This window comes from Cupressus sempervirens, chromosome 11, assembly GCF_028749045.1.
Source record: "Cupressus sempervirens isolate cs-2001-9-10 chromosome 11, ASM2874904v1, whole genome shotgun sequence".
In the NCBI taxonomy this organism is placed as follows: Eukaryota; Viridiplantae; Streptophyta; class Pinopsida; order Cupressales; family Cupressaceae; genus Cupressus; species Cupressus sempervirens.
Genome location: NC_143128.1, coordinates 629,597,817 through 629,613,431, shown reverse-complemented (window position 1 = coordinate 629,613,431; position 15,615 = coordinate 629,597,817). Strand labels below are relative to the sequence as shown.

The following is a 15,615-nucleotide window of genomic DNA, read 5'->3' as shown; positions in this document are numbered from 1 at the left end:
ACCCTAAAATTAAACACCACCCCAAATGCAATGCAAACCCTAAAATTTAATAATAGCAAAAAATATTTAATCACCATCACAATTGCAAACAAAAAATTTAATCCTGTGCCCAGCACTTGCTCCTGCAGCATACTCTTGGGGGTGAATTTTGTCTCAAGTCCTCTTGGAGACCAACTGTTCTATATCCCCACCTTGCCTTAGAATTTTTGTTTCCGGCAACCAAGTAGCTTTAGAATCTGGAAGGCCCTTCCACTTAACCAAATACTCCATGTGTACTTTATGTCTAGTCCTCATTGCTTTCTTGCTGTTGATGATACTTTCCATCTGGAGTGTCTCTTTAGAAGGCAATTCTTGAATCCAGTCATTTGATTCATGTGTTGTTGCTTCTATACCAACTTCTTTGTTTGAACCTTTATACAATGTGAGATCTGAGACATTAAATATAGGTGAAATAGCTACATCTAGAGGCAATGCCACTTTGTAAGCATTTTCTCCATACTTTTCTAAAATTTCACACGGTCCAATCTTCTTCATCATCAACTTTGTATGGCTGCCCCGAGGTAATCGATCTTTGTTCAAGTGAACCATAACCATGTTTCCAACTTGGAACTATACATTTCTTCTTTTCAAATCTGCTTTAGCCTTCACCTTTAGGTTATTCTGTTGTAGAGTTTTCCTCATGTGCTCATGTACTTCCACCATTGCTTCAGCAAAGTCTTCTGCATGTCCACTCCTTTTCTCTAAACCATCCATATTTCTGAGTTCCAAAACTCCCCTTGGATGTCTCCCATAAACAACTTCAAAAGGACTCATGCCTATGCTATGATTCACTGAGTCATTATATGCAAACTCTGCTTGAGGTATGATAGCATCCCAACTACCTCCATGTTCTCGTGTCAAGCACCTCAAAAGGTTTCCCAAGGATCTATTAACCACTTCAGTTTGCCCATCTGTTTGAGGATGATAGGCTGAACTAAAAGACAAATTTGTGCCCAACTTCTTCCATAGGGTTCTCCAAAAGTGACCCACAAACTTGCTATCCTTGTCAGATAAAATTCTCAATGGAAAACCATGAATACGAGCTATTTCTTTAAAGAATAGTCTTGCAATATAACTAGCATCATTAGTGGTTCTACATGGAATAAAGTGAGCCATTTTACTGAATCTATCAACAACCACAAATATGCTATCATAACATGTCTTTGTCCTTGGTAATCTCATGACAAAATCCATACTCAAATAGTCCCAAGGTCTATTCGGTATGAGTAAAGGTTGGTAAAGTCCAGCAATTGTTGATACTCCCTTTGCCCTTTGACATACCAGACAACCTTCCACAAACTTCCTAATGTCTGTTTGCATCTTAGGCCATATATAAAATCTTTGTACCAATTCCAATGTCTTGTTGAGTCCAAAATGACCATTAAGACCTCCACAATGTTTTTCTATAATAACATTTTCCCGCATAGAGCATTTAGGAATACATAGTTGGCTACCCTTAAAAAACAATCCATCTTGCACAATAAATTTAGAAAAATTAGAATGAAAATTATCTTCCAACTTAGTGCAAACCTCATATGCTTCACTGAAATCTCTATCTTCTACATACATTCCCTTCAATGCATCTATGCCCATGCTTTGGATTTGTACTTCTTGCACTGTTAACACTCTTCTACTAAGTGCATCAGCCACCTTATTCTCCTTATCCTTATTACTGGACTCCTTGAACTCCTTGAACTTCTCTTCCAGAAGTTCCTCCATCATCTTTTTGATGGCATTTGGAGTCATACTTTTTGGGGGCATGGTGTGAGCCTCAGCTTCAACCTGTGATTGTTCTCCAGACATACACTTCCTAGCAAGATCTTGTCTCACTCTGATACCAATAACAATAACAAAGCCTATAATAGGCTCAATATTGGATGGAAAGAAGGAAAAAAAACTACAGGGAAACACCAAATATGAACAACACCTTACAGGTTACATGTGTTCATTCATGGCAAGCACATAGGGATGCTGCCTTACCAAACACATGTTTCTTCAAACTGTAGCCCATTCCTGCAAATGGCCATGAAGAAAGTAATGTACATTCCTCCTACCCGCTCTCCACCACACTCATGCCACTTCACATGGTGATTATGCGAGCAAGAGGCATTACTGCCCAATTTAGTTTCCAGAGATTCTAGTGTGAGTCTGGTTTCCTACAATGATAACTTCTACAAAAAGAAAAAAATGCTACTACTACTATTTTATTCAGAAAACAACAGATATGATATGCATCCCTAATCAATTTGCAGTGTGAATAAAATAAAACCAAAACCCAATAGCAAAAAGAACTACAATTTTATTTATTTCATCTGTTCATCTCAGTCCTTCTTCGCACAAAAAAGAAAAATCTCAAATCATACCCTCCCAAAAGATTTCGGAGAGAATTTATAAACGAAGCCAAACAGTTAAGAACTGGTTTTGGCAACCACCAGACCAGTAAAGGTTTGTTTAAACCTTTACTAGAGTTATAACAAAATATTAATTAAACCCTAAAATTAAACACCACCCCAAATGCAATGCAAACCCTAAAATTTAATAATAACAAAAAATATTTAATCACCATCACAATTGCAAACCAAAAATTGGAGTGATATTGTTAGAGAAATCTTAAAGAGAGTGGATGGCATCACTCTTGCAAGAGCAGAATGTTGCAGCTCTGATATGAAGTTAATTGTTAAGGAACAAGGGCTATGGGAGGATGCATGTTCTTCCCTTTGGCCTTCAACAAAAAAAGATGAGGTTAAACAATTGATTTATGCCTTGGGTGGGTTCAACAAGTTCTATGCAGATTGTTTTCCCCTTATCGATATTTGCCAAGAAGACTGTCAAGAAATTTTCAATCTTTTTGAGGAAGATGATGAAATTTCTCTATCCGATTTTGTCTGTGTTGTAGACATTCATTACAACAATGAATCTGTTTACTCCAAAGTTGTCTTGAAAATTCCAGCTGAAGATCATATAATAGATTGTGGGTCATCCAGAGTATTTCCATTGGTGATAGATCTTCCATGTCATTCTGATGGCACTGTGTTTTCAGTTTCAACTAATGGGGAGAAAGATGTAGAGCGAATCATACTTTCAGCTAATCTGAGGCTCAGTTGGATTCTCATCAACAGAAGAACAAAAGATGCTGTAAATCTTTCAAGTTGGAGGCCTCTGGAAGTACAGAAGCACAATTGGGGCTCTAATAACGATTTTGCAATTAGGTTTGGATCCATTCTGCCTGCTCATGATAGTTTGCCTTTAAAATTAGCAGCATGTAACATTGTGGTTAAAGGCACAGTTTGTGTGGGTAAAGAGGATAGTTGTTTGCAGATGACTGGGGTTAGTCTGCAACTGGAGGACATGATGGGTTGTCAAGTGAATGCAAGAGATGGTGTTTTAGTTTTACAGAGAGCAGTTAAGTGGGGTAAGAGGAGTAAGAATTATGAACGAGTAATACAGAAATTTTATGATGTTTTGGAGATGTAGAACGATTTGATGGAGGAAAATCTGGGAGGTAAATGTCAATTGAATCCCTTTTGCATGTTATTTTCAATTGGCTTAGTAATTATGTCTTGTTACTTAGTTTTCAAGACATAACTGAGATATTGAGCGGCTAAAATTCATGTTTGTACCCAGTTCTTTGCATAGAATGCGATCTAAATTCTCAAACTGGGTATCGTCTAAAGGGGATGTTTTCCGAGAGTTTCGCATATTGTAACTGAATTGTAATACCAAAATAGAGATGGAAATATAAACTTTCTTTCTCTCAAACGTTGTTTTGAGTTTTCAACCGAGAAACCAATCTTAAAATTTCACCGGAGACAGTCAGATTTAGAAACGAATTAACCATCAAAGTCAGAGCGGTGACAACTGCTTAAGGTTCATTAGAATATAAAAATAATAAAATTTTCAAGAATATCAGTTAATTATTCAAGAGAGTGGCTTCCTACCAAGCATGAAGTGGGAATGCTATTTAAATAAATCAGAACAATTATTTATTTTTATTTTATACCAAGTGGAATGGTATCGTCAGTGTCACCATCGCAAATCGTATTTAACTAGATTGGTTACAAATATGCAACTTGTAATAAGGAAAGAAATCGAGCACTATTATTTGGAATTGATTGGCTGGAGATTGCTAGGTTGGAACAGTTGGGTTTTGTTCATATCTGTCGGCAACACATCTAGTGGAAGGGTTACAGTAGTTCTTGTAGTCAATTTGGTCCATCTCAAGATCTTAAATAGTAATTTAAACTTTCATCATTTTTTGTTGTCTTTGTATGCTACTTAGTATTTAGAAGAATTGTTCTAGATTACCAGTAATTAAGATGAACACTACAGAATTTTTTATGTATACAAAAGGTCAAACTGTAATAAAATAGTTTTTTAGTGTTTATCAACTGTTTCTACAATAAATAAAAATATTTTTACATCTTTTCATCTAAACACTTAATTATATAATAATTAATTTATGGGACCAATCACTTTATATAATTAAAAATTTATTCATAATAATGAGACTTTTATTTTCAGCTTTAGATAAAATTTGTTTTGGCCAAATTTATTATCACTTGGCATCTACAATGCAGACTATTTGATAGGCAATGCCCATTTTCACCATCGTTTTCTCTTTCCTATATGCCAATCTTAGCCAACTAATTGTCTAGTATGTTCCACCCTTGAGACTTAGGTGATCATGTGTAGTTAACATTTCTTCTTGCAAATGTAGACATTGATAATCATTAATATGTTTTGCTCCACCACTACTATTCCTTTCAATTATTGTATGTATATCATCTATGATTTTATTACTATGATAACTTATACTCTATATTTCCAAATATTTAGAAAATCAAAGTGTTTTTATATTAAAAGAAGCCAAAATAAGGGGGTTGGCCCTCAGTACAATATCATGGTAAAACCATTAACAATGCAATGATAGCAAAAGATTACCGACAACCAACTCTACCAATAAAATAAAAATATAGTATCCCAACCGAGCTATAAGCATACATATACACATAACAACTATTAGCATGACTAAACCACTAGTGGAAAGCATAATCCCACACAATTAACAAAGTGTCTATTGATCTACATAAAGTTTTTTCACAAAAAAAACCACACATCTACAATCAAATCTACTATAGTGTTTAAACGTTAAAATTAAATAGTCTCTAAGGCCTAACAACTTCAAAATAAAAGCATACATTGGACATAACTAGATTGGTAAAGTTTCATGAGCACAAAATCTAAAAAACCTCAAGGCCTTAACATTGACCTTCACTTTCCATTTCTTGGCCAACGGGATCTTGGCCAAGTCATCCACCAAGAAGGTATTGAGCTTAGCAAAGTGCTCTGTCCCTAGAATGTTCTCCTCATTCATCTATTGTAACATCTAGAGAATAACAATTACACAATGAGTCACCTTAAGAAAAAACTCGGAAAGAGTGTGAAGCTCTCATACAAACCATCAAATTATTCCTTAAGGGTCACCATCTCCAACTTAATATCTTTGACAATGCTAGCTAGCTACTAGAAACCAACATAGTTACCATTCCCAGCCACTGTAGCTTTAACATCAAAACACATGGGATTGGTAGAAACCATCTTCTTAATGTTGTTTTCCATACGCACAAGGGAAGTCATCATCATTAGCAAGTCCTCCTTTTTGTTTCCCAAGGAAGGGACTACACTACAGGTAAAATTAATTATGTTCATAATGAAGCTAGCTGACACATGGGTTGTGCCCTAATTAAATCTTTTTTTCTTCTTTATAGTCATAATATCCTCCAAGGCCAAACTAGTTTCTTTAGTACCTATTCCCTCTAAATCTTCATCCTTCCCTCTCATCTTCTTTGATTTCTTCTCTTCTCTATGACTAGTTTCTGACTTCATTTCCTTATTAGTCTCCTAGTCTTTATAGGAAATTTTTTTCGTCCTAGCCTGATGTAGGAGCATCAATCTTGGATTTTGATGGAGTTATGCTTTTCATGGTTATGGATGTGTTGGAGACACATTGGAGAACCTTTCCTCATGATTTCATAAAAATTGGATGGATTGAGTTGAAGTTTGAGTTGTTTTTACCTTGCTGTTGGAACTGTGTTTTCTGTTTTTTGGGTGCCTATTGCAAGCCGTGTAACTAATTTTTTCAAATGAATGAGAAGATAAAATTTTTATTGATTTAAGAGGGCCTAGATTAATATCTTTGGGTAAAGGTACAAGCCATATTTCTTTATAAGTTTGGAAATATGTCAATTCTACTGGAGTATCAATTTCTGACAGTTTGTGTGATAGATTTTTGTGCATGACTTTTGGGATGGATGTGCAGATATCCTTAATGAATCAGTCTCTATGCATTTTAGGGGTTTTAGAGGACCTAAACTTATACCTTATATTTGAAGAATGAGTTCTAATTCATTCTGAGCTATGAGATATCGTGATTTTTCTTGGGTATCAATTTTTGGACATTTAATTATTGTTAGAGGCCAACTTGTGGCTCTTCAAGTATTTAATATCAGTTTTATTTCATTTGTAATTGCTAGGCCTACTTGTGGATTAGTTGGGTATAAGTATGGGGGTCTTATGCAGTCTTTTAGTCATTCATTCATGGACGGAGTGATTCATTCATTCGAAGGAGGAGTGAGTGTGGAGAGTAGCTGAAGAGCAAGTTTTTCTTGAATCTATGAATAGAGTGTGAAATGTGAGGCAATTTAAAATAGGATTATGATAGATTTGTGAGTGTGTGGAAAAAGTGTTGAATGTGAGGTAATTTACACTTGGATCTTAGATAAAGTTTGAGCAGGCCTAATAGCTGTGGCTTGGAAAACAAGGAGATTGCTGAAGGATTTGATCAACACAAATCCACAAAGCTTTCAAATACCTACATGCAAAAACCTGTCAAAGAAGAAAAAGACAAGAGGAGACAAAGGGTTTTGCTCTAAAAAATGTGCTAATGTATTTTTAGAAATGGAAAAGATAATCAAATACAAAGGAGATCAATCCTTATAAAAGGAGATCAAAACCCAAAAAAGGGTAACCTAAAAGGAGAAGCTATTTAATAATTACTAATTAATTATTAAATAGAGATGCAAAAAGAATGCATAAAGGGAAATCTTAAGAAGGGAGTAAAGTGAATTTAATAAATGAAATTAAATTAATGCTTTACTCTAACAATTTCCTAGTGGGCTTGCGAGCACAAGTTTAGATCTTCGTTGGAGGTTTCCACTAGAGTGTGATATGGACTATCTAGGGTTTGGTTTGGATCACAATGGTTCTTACAGAACTTTTATTGTAATTTCTTGTATTTGACCATAATTGGGAAGGCCTTATAGCTTGACATATTGCATGTAATCATTTATTTTATGAATAAATTATTGTAATTTGGTATCAGATCTTGCGTTGTTATTGTGTTTCCATAATGTGGTTTTTTTTGGGGGCTAAGACATCTCCTTTGGGGATTCTCCTACCTTGCACTATGTTAGGTGGTATTAGAGAAAAGGTTGTTCTTAAGCATGTAGAAAAATCATCGAAGCTAAGACAATTTTCACTAGGACTTGGGTTGGAGAAGTAGATCTAAGTTGATCTTGATCTAGTGGTGGATTTTCTTTTTGGAGTCCTAGATTTCTTGGTTGTAAGGTGATAGATCATGGTTCTAACTTGCAATTGTAGAAGGCTTATAGATGGATCAATGGACACAAAGATGGAAGATTGATCTTGTTGAGGCATGATTGTAGAGAGTTTGTGGATTATAGGTCCATGGTCTTGGACTTTTGATGTGGTTCCTGATTGTTCATGTGAGGTGGTAAGTTGAATTTTGACTTGTAAACAATTCGAGGTTGTCACAAGGAGCATGGGAAGGATTTGTTGCATAGGGTTTGTGAATATCTTGTAAGATGGCTCTAAGAGGATTGGACCCTGAGATGATTGCAAATATCTTTGATGTGTTGGAGAGGAGGTATTCTAAGATGTCTGCTTGGGTTGAAGTTAGTTTGGTTGATTAAGATAAGAAGGAGGTTGCTCAATTTGAAACTAGTTTAGTTGATTGAGATAAGGATAGGATGAGGAAGGCATTTCATAGATGTTTGTGGAGTTGGAGTCCATGGATCTGGAAGAGAGTTGTTTGGTTGGTTAAGAGACTTGTTCATGAGAGATGGCATGACAAGGTTGAGGTGGAAGAGGTTGGTTTTCTTGATCATTTTGTGAAGTCTAATACAGTGTTGTAGAGTAGTTGTAAGTTGTTGCTAAAGATATTCCTAACCTTATTAATGCTGGGATAGACATTGGTTTTCATAATCAATCAGTTGGATCTGACATGGAAATTGCAGAGCAGTTGGTCATGGATGACTCAGTTGTTGTTGGCAATGAGTTGTGTGTTGCAAAGCATCTTGTTGTGAGAAATGATGTTGCTAGTGTTGTGAGTTTGGCATGTGTTGATGGAGATCTACATATTGCTACTGATGTGAACTTTGTTGTTGGTGGTGTGGATTCACTAGCTGTTGATGTGGATGAGGATTTGTTGATGAAGCATTATGTTAAGTTTATTCTTGGGTGTGAGCATGTTGATTGGGTTGTTGATATGTATTTGACTCTGATGTTTTAGTGGATGAAGCATGGATGGTGAATTTTTATATTTTTTTCGATTGATTTTGATGAAGTGGAAGCCTTTGGTAAAGATGAAGTTGGTTGCAGATCTTTTTTGGGCATCAAATTATGGGACATACTTTTCTATTTACCTGGGGAGTCTGATATAGGAGCATCGAGCTTGGACTTTGGTGGAGTTATTCTTTTCATGGTTAGGGATATGTTGGAGACACATTAGAGAACCTTTCCTCATGATTGCATAGAGATTGGATGGATTAAGTTGAAGTTTGAACTATTTTTACCTTACTATTGGAACTGTGTTTTATGGTTTCTAGATGCTGGTTGCATGTCATGTTTAAACTATTTATGAGCAATGAATAAGTAGGGGGGTCTTGTGGAGTCTTTTAGTCATTCATTCATGGATAGAGTGATTCATTCGAAGGAGGAAGAGTGAGTGTGGAGAGTAGCTGAAGAGTGAGTTTTTCCTGAGTTTGTGAATAGAGTGTCAAATGTGAGGTAGTTTATAGTAGGATTATGCTGGAGTTGTGAGTGTGTGGATATAGTATTGAATGTGAGGCAATTTACACTTATATCTTGGATAAATTTTGAGAAGGGCTAGTAGTTGGAGCTTGGAAAACAAAGGAATTTTTTGGTGGGCTTGCAAGCATAAGTTTAGATCTTTCTTTGAGGTTTCTACTAGAGTGTGATCTAAACTAGCTAGGGTTTGGATTGTATCTTGAGGGATCTTCCAAAACTATTATTGTAATTTCTTTTATTTAGCCATAAATAGGAAGGCTTTACAACCTGACATATTGAATGCAATCAATTTTTTATGAATAAATGATTGTAATTTTGTATTAGATCTTGCATTGCTATTTTGTTTTTGCTGTGTGGTTATTTGCTGGGGGCTAGGACATCTCCTTTAGGGATTCTCCTTCCTTGTGCTACATCATAGCCTCACTTTTGGCAAGTATCCCAGAATTTCTTCTACCCCTTTTATTTTCTTCCTCCAAATCACCCAAGTTAATTTCCTCATTCTTTTAAAATTTCAACTCCTTTTTCCAGGCCCCATTCTTTTTAGGGTTTAATGATGGTGTGGATGATGGAGAGGGTTTTGGACTCAGGGGGCATTGAACAACTATGACCATTTCTAGGTTGTTAAGGTGGGTCCTACTTGTTAATAATAGAGTGGGAAGATTGATGTAGTGAGAATCTAAGGATACCCCTCCTGGAGGTAATTTAGATTCCTACCAATAACCACATCGTAGAAACACAATACAAATGCAATATCTGATACCAAATCAAAACTCTTTATTATTATAACAATTGTTTACATGCAATGTGCTCAAATATAAGGCCTTCTAGGTTAGGGCCAAATATAATAGCAATTACAACAACCATTATATGAGATCCCTCAATATCCAATCCCAAACACTAGCTAGTACAGATCCACACTTTGGTAGAAACCTCCAATGAAGATCTCAACTTGTGCTTGCAAGTCCACCAAGCAATCTCCTTGTTTCCCAAGCCTCAACTACTAGCTCTCCAAAGTTTTCTCCTCTTCCACATCCTATTCTCCAAGATGGATAAATATTATATCTTAAGACTCCACACGGTGCCCTTACTTATACCGAACTAACCCACAAGTTGGCCTAACAAGCTACATATTTAATAAACCCTTACATTAAATACATGTTGATCCATAAGTCTACTCCAACATATATTAAATACCAAATGCATTAAAAGGTTTATAAAACTTATTTAATCGATCAAGAACAATTAACCAAGACCAAAATAGGTCCATACAAACTCCAATGATCAATCCAAATCACGATCTCAATCAACATACAATAAATGCACCAAATCATCCAAGAAAATCTATGAGAACTCCATCCCACAAGCCACACTATCAAGCATCAGTAAAACCATAAACATTTTCGAGATCCCACGAGAATCGTTGAGCTCCTAGAAGAATTTTTGAGCAACATGGGCTATATTGAGAAATAGTATAAGCTGAGCTCCTTCATTGGCTGAGTCCCTTCAATGACTAAATACCTCGACCAACACTAAAGACAATAATGATTGAGCACCAATCCTTTGTTGACCGAGTCCACAACTCTAAGGTCAAACCACACCATCCTACAAAATTGCTAGCCAACGAAGGATGCTCATGCATACGAGAGTCAAGGGTGAGCTAGGAATTGGAAAGTCAAGGGATTAAGGCTTGATTAGTAACAATGGCTTCGAGATCATGTAAGAGAGAAAAAGCTATAGAATTTTCATCATTATGCCTTAGGTGATTTAGCAAGGGGAAATGATAAAAATATAAGACTCCAAACCTATCCTCTAAGATTATATATTTTATGAGGAAAAAGCATACCTCATTACATGGGGATGGGAGATTTTCTTTGTTGAACCTGCCACAAAAAACCTAACTGGTTTTTCACTTTTCCTAAAGAATCTATTCATCCCGATCTCATCTATGACCTTTGTGACTTTTTTCCTTTTATATCAATCTATAGAAATGCTATTCACCATTACAATGATCTCCTTATTAACATGGAAATCAATATCACTAATGGTAACTCTTCTAGCCACCCAATAATTGATGAATTGAGAAAAAATGTTATCATCATACCTAGTCATGGCTTCCATGAAAGAAACCACCTTTACTTAGGGTCATAAAAGTACATGGTTTCTGGGCATAGTCTAGAATCCGTGATGGCTCAATATAGACCATATCCCCCTATTTCTAATCCCTACACAAAGTTCCCTAAAACCTAAAGATTCCTAAGCTTTGAAATGCCTTGATTTCTTCTCAAAATCCATAATGAAAAAATGAACTCAAATTGGTTCGCAAGAAATTAGAAGTCACTTGCTACAGTATACAAGTTAGGGCTTTATAAAGCTCATCCCTTTCGTAGTGGCCAACTACATATATAATTCCATCCTTAACTTTCCCAAAAAAAAACCTAATCCTCTAGGAATCATACTTCAAAAAGACATTTGAATGTTTCATATAATGTAATAAATATTCACCCTTTGGTTTAATCTAACATAATCTCCCAAAATAGCTACTACCTTATATCTTCTCTATTTCATTATTACCCCATCATACCTATTTTGATGGCTAGTATTAGTAATAAAATAATATTTTTTTTCCCATTTAATAGTTTGAAGTCCAAGTTGGATTCATATCCAGCCTTAGTAAAGTCACCACTAATAATAGCCAACAAAAACAATTTATTTTAAACTTACTCATCAAGCATATTATATAGGGGTAAAAGTACAAAGTTGTGTCACCTTTCATGCTGACTTATCATAATGACTAAATTTGAGTATTTCTATCTAAAAATCATTTTTTTAAAAATATATGATATAGATATATTTATTCTAGCTAAGTTATATATGGTCTGACAGTTCTCCAATTGAAAATGTCTATTAAATGCATTTTTAATACTAGTTTGTATCCAATTACTAAAGAGAAAAAAATATTTCAAAAAAAGTGGCATTTCAAGAACTCTTACTATTTTTTTATGATATTTTTAATAACATATAAACACATTTTATAGAGTTGAGAGTCAAGAATATTGTCATACAGAGTTTTAATTAAATGTAGTATATTGTAATTAAAAAATTCTACAAGCACATATTTTAACACTCGAAAAGATGTCAGTTTTGAGAAAGAAAAAATATTAAATCATATAAAAAAAAATATAAAAATTATATGACATTCTAGAAGAGAGAGCCCTCTTCTAGAATGTATAATTTTTCTCTTGGTTAGAATAATTTTTTTTTGAAAAGTGTGGTGGGAGATGAAAACTAATCGATTTTAGATGAGTTGAAATTTGAATCATTATAAAAGAGATAATATAGGTCTAAAGCTGATTTTTATTTTTGATTGTTCTAGCTATACATGTTATGTATAACATAGTCTAATATCAAAAGGAAATAAATTTATTTCCCTATAGTTTTGTGGTGGGAACTAGACCCCCAATTTTTAACATTTTTTAGCAGCTAAAAAATTATCTATAAAAATTAGGAAAATATGTCAATTCTTATTCCAAATAATTATTAAGAATTATAATCCTTAACTTCATCCATTTCCACACATTTTATTACTTTACTTCATTTACAAATTCAAAACAATAATACCAATTTTATGTCATTGAAGGTGAACAGTTCTACTTTTGTTAGCATTTTCCTTTACAAAAGGGTGACATAGGTTTGTGCTTTCACCCATAGAAATGTCTTCCTTATCAATTAGTGAGTGAATATTAGTTGGGATTGCCTCTATTTTTATCCACCATCGTAACCCATTGACCCATAACCCCAAGATTTCCATAGCATATTTCACAACATTCCCTTCCCTGTAAATGTTTTTTAGGTCATAACTTTTGATCCTTGCAAGGATGTGCCAAATGTCCCCCAATATACCTCTTAGTGATCACCCAAGGTATAATTTCATTTAACTAGCTCCACCACTAGAAAATAATCTCCTTTAATGCTAACATGCCTTGAATGATGGTTGCTAACCACATTTAGTCCCCCAAAAGGGTCATCATTTCAACCATATTATTAAAATCATAGCCCAGGTTTCCTATGTAGACCAAGAGTTGTCTACTAGTAGAATACCTAATTACACATCCCACCATAGGTCCCCCTTTCCTTTCCACAACATAAAATTAAGCTTCACTTTTGGGAGGTCTAGAAACTTCTAGTTAGTATTATTTCTTCTAATTTTCTTAGTATTATCAAACTTTTTAACTGCATGCAGGAGGTTCCACTAAATAGAAACCTTCTTCTCAACTAACCATAGGGGGTCATGTGAAATTTTCCAATTAATGGTTTCTAGATTCTCCTTTAGCAATCTGACAAATAATTTCACTCACAATCTCTTCCTTCTTTGCCTCCCTAAATATCTAGTTGTTGCACTCTTTCCAAACCCCCTAGTAGACATGAGGAGGAACCATATTTTATGAAATCCTAAGAAAGTGATACACAAAGGGACTATTCCATCTTGGGATGAAGTATTGCAAATCAACCTGGAAGACCCACTCAACCTAGAACTTCCTCAAGATTGATTGCAAAACATTATTGTAAAATGGGAAGTGAATAAAAATATGTGTTATGCTTTCCTCCTTTGTCTTGCATGAGTAGCATCTATTAGGGGTTCGCAATCATCTTTTCCTCAGGTTGTCAATAGTAATATTTTTCCCATGACATGTTGTCCACCAAAAGAAATTGATCTTAGGAATAAGATGACCATTCAAAACTTTTTTCCAATATGGTGGGTTGGTATCATTATCAAACAACATAGTATGTGAATAATTCATAGATAATGGGCCATTTAAGGTACATTCCCATGCAAACCTATCATCCTCTAGAATGAGAGTGATCCTATAAAACTCAAGTAGCTCTTTGAGTTCAATAGCTAATAGGGTCAAGTTATCTAGGTCTCCAACAAAAATGTTTGTCCAGTTCCTTTGTGAAGATATCTAGAAACTAACCCTTTCCTTGAAGTTCCATTTTAACACTTCCTTTAGTTGATAGAATTTACTATGAGATAAAGGTTTCCCTCCTCACCAATTATCATGAAAAAACATGACTTCATTCCCTCTTCTCACAAACCACCTCAATCCTTCTTTAAGTATCTTACTATTTCTTATCACATAGTTCCAAATTTTTGATCCTTGCAATTACTTAGTCTCTAAAAGGTAGTAAACATATAGAACATTGTCAAGGTACCGAGCCTTCATTATATTGCATTAGTCATCTTAGTGTTTTTGTGAGGATCCATCCCACCTTAGCAAGGATATATTTATTTAGATTGATTATCCTTCTTACACCAACCCCCCATTTATCTTTAGGTGTACACACTATTTCCCAATTTTCTAGGTTGGGTCTAGTCCATTCCTCACTACTTGTCCATAAAAAATTTCTTTGAATTGTCTCCAACCTCATTGCCATGACATTGGTTATCTTAAATAGAGACAAAGAGTATGTCCCAACCCTCTAAAAGGAGGTCATAAGAAGTTGAAGCTTTCTAGCACTACTCAAAAGCTTAGCTTTCCAATCAAAAGTATTTTTCTACATTCTTTCCATTATGGTATTCCAAAATTGGTTACACACTTCCTTCATAGTCACTGAAAAACCAAGGTAAGTATCATAGAAATTAGTAGGCAGATAGACATTAATGCTCTATATCTAGAGCTAAAGATTTTGATCAAAATTAAAGAAATAGATTTTACTTTTGCTGAAGTTAATATGTTGACTTGAGCTCTCAGCATAGTTGTCCAACAAGCTTCTTTAGATTCTATCTTCCACAACTAAAGCATACCAATGTAAAATTTTGTCATCAAAAAAAATGTTAAATGACCTCTAGGGGGATGGTGGTAGCTACCTTAACACTAATTAGAGCTCTTGAATCAACCAACATAGAGAAGGACTTTCCCAAGACCTTAGCCACCATGATAAATAGATAAGGGGTGAATACACCAAGTTGTGGTGCCAAAAAGATGACACCTATTTTATTTTTCAAAATTTCCTATAGTGTACATGCACTATAGTACACACATGATATAGTGTGTGCACACTATGTGAAATCACATAAAATCACTGCAACCTATGACCCATTCCATTTTTAGTAATTTCTTTTGTTGGTTTCCTTATCTACTCCCAAAAAAACACACACTTTTTATAGAAGGTGAAAGATTTAGTTTCTCTCCTCCTCAAAATGATTCCTCATCGTGAGAGATCAAGATCAGGTTCATTGAGTATGTCTTCTAACCTTGTTTTTTCATGGTTTTGTATTTTTTAACATTGTTTTTTATGTTGCTTTTATATTTTCTTCAAGTGTGTTTAGTATTTTAAAATGAAATTAGTTTCTAACAAGGAAATGTTAATAATCAACCACCAAAACCTACACCAACAATTGATCAAAATCCTCAGCTTGATCAACAAAATTCTACACAATTTTTTTTTAGAAATCCTCATGAGAAAGAG

General features: G+C 34.7%; 1 pseudogene; it reads left to right on the top strand.

The window, feature by feature from the left end:
* The first annotated feature begins 2,132 nt into the window (after window positions 1-2,132).
* LOC149531304 (putative F-box protein At2g36090) lies at window positions 2,133-3,624 on the top strand (annotated as a pseudogene).
* Window positions 3,625-15,615: the final 11,991 nt, after the last annotated feature.